General features: G+C 39.1%; 1 pseudogene; it reads right to left on the bottom strand.

Annotated features, from left to right (window-relative positions):
• Positions 1 to 247: 247 nt before the first annotated feature.
• On the bottom strand, positions 248 to 1,615 carry LOC124962455 (BAG family molecular chaperone regulator 5-like; annotated as a pseudogene).
• Between the last annotated feature and the right edge of the window lie 6,894 nt (positions 1,616 to 8,509).

Below are 8,509 nucleotides of genomic sequence, written 5' to 3' on the forward strand. Positions count from 1 at the left end.
AACAAACCATGCCACATTGTTTGGATAATGATCCAAATGGAAAAGTTAATGTGTTGTAATGACATTTGTTTTGCAACATCAAGAGCAGCAGACATACTGAATATCATTTGATTAAATCATAATACTGAGATTGAGATGTACGTGTATAAATTACACGTAGGCTCCGTGAACTGAAAGCTCTCTATAAATACGTAGAAGTCTATATAAAGTGCAAAACCATCAAGATCAATGTGAGATGGTGGGCATTTTAGTACTCCCACTCATCAGATTTCAGGTCGAGATAACAGGATGTTCTGAGCGCGCTTCACGGCCTGTTTCCTGGCAGCTTTACACTTCTCTTCTCCCTGCAGGTCCAGGCATCCAGGGCCAGCAACTGCTTGGTCAGCAGCTCCTCCAGCCGAATGTAGTTCTAAAGTGATGGATTTCTGTCAAAGGAGAGGTCTTCTCCCTGGATCTCCGACAGGTTTCCAAGAACGTTCCAGACCGCCTTTTGTGACGGGTGCTCCTCACAAGCAAACAGCTTCCTGTTTTCAAGGGCTCCCTTCAGGTCGACATACGTAATCAGAGTTTGCACTTCAATCACTGCTCTTCTCCTGGCTTCCCAGAGGCAGGGATTTTTTTCAAGACTCACTTCATCCAGTTGTCCTGTCAAACCCTGCAGTTCTGTCTTGGAGCTCAGGTACAATTCAGGAGGACTCTGAGCTTGCAGAAGTTCATTTTTTATTTCTCTCATCCTCTTGAGGACCTTATCTATTTTCAAAATGGAATGGTTCTGATCCAGGTCAAATTCACAAGTAGTATTAGCTTCCTCTTCTAAATCTAAATACTTCAATTATTTGTTGATATCTTCGACTACTTCTGTCTAATAATTTCTGATTTCTGTACATCCACACACATCTGAAGCATCCAGGTCAGCAAGCAAGCCTGAGAGCACACATAAGTGCCTGCAAGTCTCAGTACTGACCACTCCCATCAGAAGAGCGATCAGAGTGCTTCTGGCCTTGTTCACCTTGCACATCACAGAGTTGATTTTGGTGACAGAAGGATGTGCATCCTCAGAAAGTGGCAGGGAAGGCTGTTTTTCCATGCAGTCTTCAATAATCTCTTGCACAGCACAGATTTTGGTTAGAGTGTGATACCTTGCTTTCCGTAAGGAGATCTTCCTTCCAGTTTTAACATGTGTCAGCCTCAGAATGATATCCTGGAGGCCTTCCTCAAATGTATCAGTCAGGCAGTTGCCTCCGCTGTAAAAAGGAATGACCTTCTCTTTCACAAGGGCTTGGGCTTCCTTAGAGATGTTCTGTATTTTGATCTGGTGTGAGTGGTTTGCATTCTGCTCCAACTCTTTGAGAAGGCTTTCTGTCTCCTGTACTGCCCTCCTCCTAGCTTGCCGAACCTCTCCTTTTCCTTCTGTATCCACAGTCTATTTCAAAAAGTTGTTTTGTTAGAATCCTCTCCAATTTCATATAATTCTTGTCATCTGAGAGACCACTGAAGCTGATTACTTGCTGTTCTATACTTTTTACTTCCTTTTGGATTTCCTGAAGCCTACTAATAGAAGGATCTTGGTTTCCCATATCCATACTTTTGTTGTGTTCAGTTTCACAAGTACTGTGCTGCCAGCGCCATCCCTGATCCTTCTTTTGATTTTATGTCTGAAACCTAATTGCCAAACACAAAGTCATCTTAAGTTTCTCCTATGTTTTCAAAATTCTAAATTTTGCATTTTACATTTATATTTATAATATCTTTTAAGTTAATTTTCTGAAAGTTATAAGTTTTTGGTCTGATTCATTTCTTTGCATATGGATATCTATGTATTCCAGCATTTGTTGAAAAAACTGTACCTTCTCCATTGAATTTCCATTGTTCCTTTTTCTTCGGTGAATAATTAGTGGACCATATTTGTCTAGGTTATATATTCCATTCCATTGATCTATTTTCATTTTATTTGTCAAATATTGAGGCAGGAAGGTAGCCCATAGGCCGATAGGATAAGGGCCCTTGAAGAAGAACAGGAGGGGAGGAGGACATCATGCTAAATTGAAAAGAGACATCCTGAGAGACCTCTTGTGACTTGCCACACCCTGCCAGCATTAATCACAAAGCCTTCTGTCCTATAAAACTGCTTTTGTTCCTCCCAGCTGCAATCACAGCAGCCCTTCCTTAATTACCCTTGTCCTTACCCCAGCAATGACTGACCACAGGCACACCTCTACCCCAAATGCTTCTTCCTCTTTCTAAAAGATGTGCCAAAATCCACTGGGTGAGACCCATCCTCTTAATTATGTAAATAAAGGATTGAAATTATGCACTTCTGATTGGTTTATGAAACTCAGAGCTTGAAGCACTTGATTGGTCCATGCTGGCATCCCACCCCACCAATCGCATCCCACTCAACCAATCACGTGTGTTTGGCCATCAGATATGCCTTTAAAACCTCTGGACAACAGACATCAGTTAGCATCCCTCTCTTCCCTCATCCCCCACCCTTAAGAGTTCTTCTTTCTTTCTTTTTACTACTCTGATAAATCCTCTTACTTTGCTCTCACCCTTGGGTCTGTGGATTTAGTTCCTTGAATTTGGGAGACAAAGAACCTGACTGCTTAGATCCAGTGTTACAATGTCACATTGTGTTGATTATTAAAACTTTATGATAAATCTTAAAATTGTATATTGTCATTTCTATAAATTTATTCTTCAGTATTTTGTTGAGCATTCTTGGTCTTTTTTCCTTTTCAGGTAAAATTTAGAATCCATTTTTGATATTTATAAAACAGTTTATGACTTTTATCAGGATTGCATTGGATCTATTTATTGGAGTTGTGGAGAACTGACATTTTAATAATATTGAGGCTTCTGATCTGTGAATATGGAATATCTCACCCTTTATTTACATATTATTTGATTTTTTTTCATCAGAAGTTTTTTTGGGGGGAGCAGGGATTGAACCAAGCACATCCTGATGAATGCTAGCACTGCCTCTGTGCTATGTGCTACATCTTTAGCCCTTTCATCAGAAATTTATGTTTTGTTATGTAAATCTCTGAAAGATTAGTATATAAGAATATTTTTCTGTTTTTTACTTGGTGCTGTGTAAGTAGTATTGTGCTTTTTATAATTGTTCATTGATCATGTGCGTGAACATAATTGACAAATATTAATCTCATGTCTCTCAAACTTCATGTAATTTCTTGTCATTTCAGTACAATGAATCTGAAACAACTTTCCTATGTACATATATGAATACCACAATGAATCTCCACATCATGTACAACCCCAAGACTGGAATCCCAATTACAATAAGATATGCTCCATATTTGTATAAATATGTCAAAATATACTCTACTGTTATGTATATCTAAAAGGAACAAATAAAAAAGAACTGAAAATGAGTGAAAGCATATGAATATTATATAAAATCTATTGAGAGAAAATGGAACCCCTCTTAAACCAGTATGAAAAAAATGTCATTTAAATGCTAGTAAGGAATTAAACTGAATATAATGGATAATGGTTCAAGAATGTTCTTAGAAAACTGGGTGTGGTGGCATATGCCAGTGACTGAGGAGGCAAATGCTGAGAATCACAAGTTCAGTTTCAGCCTGGGCAACTCAGTAAGACCCTGTCTCAAAATAAAAGGACCAGGGATATAGCTCAGTGGTAGAACCCTCTTAGTTGAATCTCAAGTATGGCAGGGAAGGAGAGAAAGTGTTCATGAGACGCTGTAGTCCTAATAGGCCAAAACAGGAAATGATCCAAATGTCTTTTTGGTTTTCCTTTTTGGTACTTGGAATTGAGCCGGGTGGGGCAGGAGGTGGGTTTACCACTGACATACATCCTTAGCTCTTTTCTTTTTCTTTCTTTTTTTTTTTTTTTTTTTTTTTTTTGAGACAGTCTCACTAAATTTTTCATGCTGGCCTCAAACCTCAGTCCTCTTACCTCTTTTTGGATTTTTGGTCTTTATTTTTTATTTTTAAATTTTCTTTTGTAACCAAAGTTGTATGTGCCTTTAATGTCCAGGCAGGCTACTTGAGGGGGATGAAGTAGGAGTGAGTAGCCCCAATGCCAGGCTGGCCATGTTTCCCAGGCTTATAGGTGATGGAGAACTCACCCAGGTATTGTCCAGTCATTTCAGACTTGATCTCCACTTGGTTAAAGGTCTTACCATTGTAGACACCAATTAGGCTGCCCACCATTTCAGGCAAGAAGATGGTGTCCTCAGCCTCCCAAATCTCTGTTATTACACTTGTGCCACCTTGCTTGGCCCAAATGTCTTTCAATAGTAAAGTTGTTAAACAAATTGTGCTCCATTTTTACAACACCGTATTGCTCAGTAATACAAAGGAACATGCTACTGATGCTCATCAACTAGATAAGTCTCACAAACATTGTGTTGAGTGAAGGAGTCTGACCTAAAATGATATATATTGCATGATTTCAGACAAAATGAACCTATGGTTAAAAAAACACAGCTGTAAGTTCTATCTGTGGAAGGAAAAAATGCCTAGAGGGGAATATATCTATATTATATGATGGGGATATAGGATATATGGACCTCCAGGAAGTTTCCTACATTTCCTAACTGCTCAGGTTGCCCTCTCTCACTATTTAGGAATGAACCATGTTGGGCTACAGCCCCACAGTGAAAGCAGTACCCACATCTTGGAAAGATGTTTATTTGACTTACTGTCAGTTTCCTAGTGAACTGTGGATTCAGTACATTATTTACCTGAGCTGCTAAACTGCTTTTTTGGTGCCATGTTATTCCAGTTTGGCCAAAGATTTATGAGTTTCACTCTATTATTCAAGTAAAAAGTTTTAATTTTCCTGGCCAAAAATCTGAGTGGATTGAATTATGTGGCCTAAAGAAGCAAAAATAAGTATTTCAGTAATATATTTGTTTTAAGCTATATTTAAATGATGATAATCAAAACACCTATGAATACCCCCATCCAGATAAACATAAGCTCTGGGCACATGTAGAATGTTTCACTGATCTCATCTACCTTTTGGACACAGAGGTATTGACTAATTTGGATACTGAGTCTATTTCTCTTTTGTTATTCATTAGTTTTACAATGTGTTTCTCAAGCTTCTTTGTGCTTCTTTTGAGTTTTCAGTAACTTATTGTTACACATAATTATATTAGCATTATTCTTAAAATTAATTTTATGCTTTCTTTGCCTCAATCTGTGTACACAGCTGTTATCTGGAGCTATATCATTCAATTTATTCACCTATTCCACTGCTTATGGACTTTGAGTTGTCAAGTTTGTCTGATATCATTCATTTTGTTGAAAATGTCATTCTTGGTTTTGTCCCTAAATATTAATGCTTCTTCAACTTTTTGCACCTTAGAAAAAATGGGGGACTTTATAATATGGATAAAGTCAATTTTACTAGAAAATGTCAGTGAAAATATATTAATTAACTAAATTAGCTCTCTGATAATCCAGCCATGTGTGTTTCTTATGAACATTTATCTTTATGTGTGTCTATGTGCGTATATATTGCATTATTTGGATAACCATTGACATCAAGCTTTTTTTCTTTTATTCTTTGTGATCTTGATCTCCCAGAATTAAATCCTCAGGCTTCCGTGCCTCATCACCAGTGACTGATTCCATCTGAGACTATATGTAGTGCATTATTACATAGCAATCAAAGTCTGGCACCAGAGATTGAGAATATTCTTATTTTTCAGAATACAGATTTTGTTTGTGAACTGTTACTGAAGGAAACTCCTTATCTGAACTAGCTCAAATGTTTGCTTTTATTTGCTTTTGATTTCTTTTTTGTATATTACTGCCATATAACTCCAATTTTCCATGTGTTTAATGCTTTTATTCTCTACTTGACAATTGGCCTTTTTTTGTTAAAATGAATACACTGAAAGATAAAGTATCAGAAGCTTTGGACTGCAGCTGTCATCCTCATAGTAAATCAGTGACACTTAGTGCCCTCCTTTCCAGTGTAGGCTGACCTAGTCTGGGTAATGCTTTTGGTCTGAGTCCAGTGTTGGCTAATTTGGACACTGAGTCTGAAATATCCTGTACACACTTGTGACTCCATTCAGGAGGAATAGTCCTCTAAATGAAGGAGAGGAAGACAACTGTGCCAGCTCTAGAAAATCAAAATCAAATTCAGCCAAAATGTAAAAGTCCCGGTGCAAGGAAGAAACTTTTCCTGAAAAGAACTGTAGCCAACAACCTATCATTCTGACACTAGTTAGACAGGGATCTGGTACCACCTCCTGTCACTCTGGACCTGAGGGTTTGGGTCCTGGGTATAACTTTCCACTTAGGAATGCATTCAGAAAGAAGGGTGAGACATTGCACAGGACTTTGTCTCTCAGGCCCCAGAGCTCTGGAGTCTTTCTCTGCTTGTGAGACCCAGGTATCTCTGCTGGGACCTGTGTTACCCTGTGACCTGAAAAATACTATAACATCCTTAGGAAGCCTGTCTGGATGCCTGGAATTCTGGAAAATGATGAATATGCTGTGCTGGGCCTCCTGATAAAATGAGGGCATCAGAATTGGAACCAATCAAAATCAGCTGTGGAGGGACTTGATTCTTTCTACATTTTCCTCTAGATCCAGTGAATCCAAGTCCACTGCTTATACAACTTGGACCTGTCTCCTCTGTAACATGAGGTGGGAGCTTAGCCTGCAGTTGGTATGTCTAAGTATCCTGTCCCTGCACAGAGATTTAACTTGGAATCTGTGCGTCTCCCAGATTGTGCAGTGTCCATAAAAAAGTCATCAGGAGAGAATCCAGCTTGGTATATGCAGTCCTGTAGAAGCATCTGTGTTCCTAGGAGAACTTAGTCTATCCTCTGGCCCTTGGGATCACTTATTTTTCCTGAGTCCTTCAAATGTATGAGAGTAGGATGTTAAATCTAGGACCATGTTTCCACATTCTAGCTCATCCTCACACTGGCAAAACAACATTAAAATTTGAATTCCCTCTCTATTCCAAAATCTCAATTTCCTCTCTGTTTTCCAGGCAACATTGGAAACTGATTGGCACAGTATTTTCATTGTCATTTTTCCCTCAGTAATGAATGATACTCGTATAAATGTTTGTTTTTTAGTTGTTAATAGTTCATATAGTTAAAAATAGAAAATATCACCTAACTCTACTGTAAAACAATTTCGTGCCTCTCCTTTTTTGTCTTTTCTACACACACGTCACCTTATCAGAGTATCTTTGGGTTAAGGTTCCTTTTTGGAAACTCTGCAGTGTGATGTGTCCTCTTTATTCTATCATTTCCTAGTTCTGTATTTCCCAGAACTGCCTGAGGCTGAACTGGTGCCCACAGGTGTCATTTATTTTGGATTGTCTAGTAAATAGCAACCTCTAGTCATCTCTTCCTATAGGACAGGCTGGATATGGGGTGAATCCTAAAACAGGAGTAACTTATTTCCCTGGGGATGAAAGGAATCTCTTATTATCTACTTTACCTACGTAACTAACATCTTGGGGCAGGAAAATTTCCCCCATAAATGGTCATCTAATTAGATGCTTGGATTGAGGGGAAATACAGAAATTGTTCTCTCCTGTATGTTTTCTCATAGTGGTGAAGGGAGGAAGATTATTCCAAAGTACAAGGAAAAATGTGTGTAAGAGCCTGTGTCCCGACCCACAGGACTACAACGGGAACCTGGAAGGGGGAGCGGGGATTGGGAGAGACAAGAGACACGAGAAATGGAGACAAGACAAAAGTCTGATCAAGTCTCATTTATTAAGGAAGTGAGTCCAGTTTATATTAAGTACAAAAGCCAATCAGAGGAAAGTAAGGAAGCATACTTAGCCAATCATAAAGCACCACACAATCTAGCCTGATACACACATAGTATTGATTGATAGTTACATGTGCAGGAAAGGCACGCCCCACCAGTATTTTGCAGACGCCATCTTAGCTCAACATGTGGCAAGGCAGGGGCGTGGCCTGCCGGCTCCAGACAGGTCCCCCTTTTTTATTTTATAGAGCCGGAGTGACAATCCCTCGGGAACTGCGCCTGTCTTAGGTTGTCCATGACAGAGCAACATCCTTACCCGTCATTGGATAATGAGGCTCTAGCCCTCATTTCCTGTCTTAGGTTGGTATGAGCTCTCACAAATCTTACCCGTCATTGGCTGTCCAGTTCAGCTCACAGGGGTGATGGTTTATTAAGATCTAATATTGATCAGATGTTGCACCATCACGATCCATCATCTCCAATCGATGGTAATGAACCTGAATAGGTTTTGCCTGTGTAGCCTCAATTTGAGTTTTAATGAAAGCCATGATCTTGTTGAATATCAAAGGACCTATAGACACCATGAGCAGCAAGCAAAGGAGGGGACCTAAGAAAGGAAGGAGATAGGGAAGGAGTCCACTGAATCCAGTCCATAGTGGATTATCAGCCAATTCTTGTTGGCATTTTTCTAGGTCTTCTTGCAGCTGTTTGATCTTGTTCTTAACAATTCCTGACTTGTTGGCATAGAAATAGCATTTCTCCTG

This window comes from Sciurus carolinensis, chromosome 12 (assembly GCF_902686445.1).
Source record: "Sciurus carolinensis chromosome 12, mSciCar1.2, whole genome shotgun sequence".
Classification (NCBI taxonomy): Eukaryota; Metazoa; Chordata; class Mammalia; order Rodentia; family Sciuridae; genus Sciurus; species Sciurus carolinensis.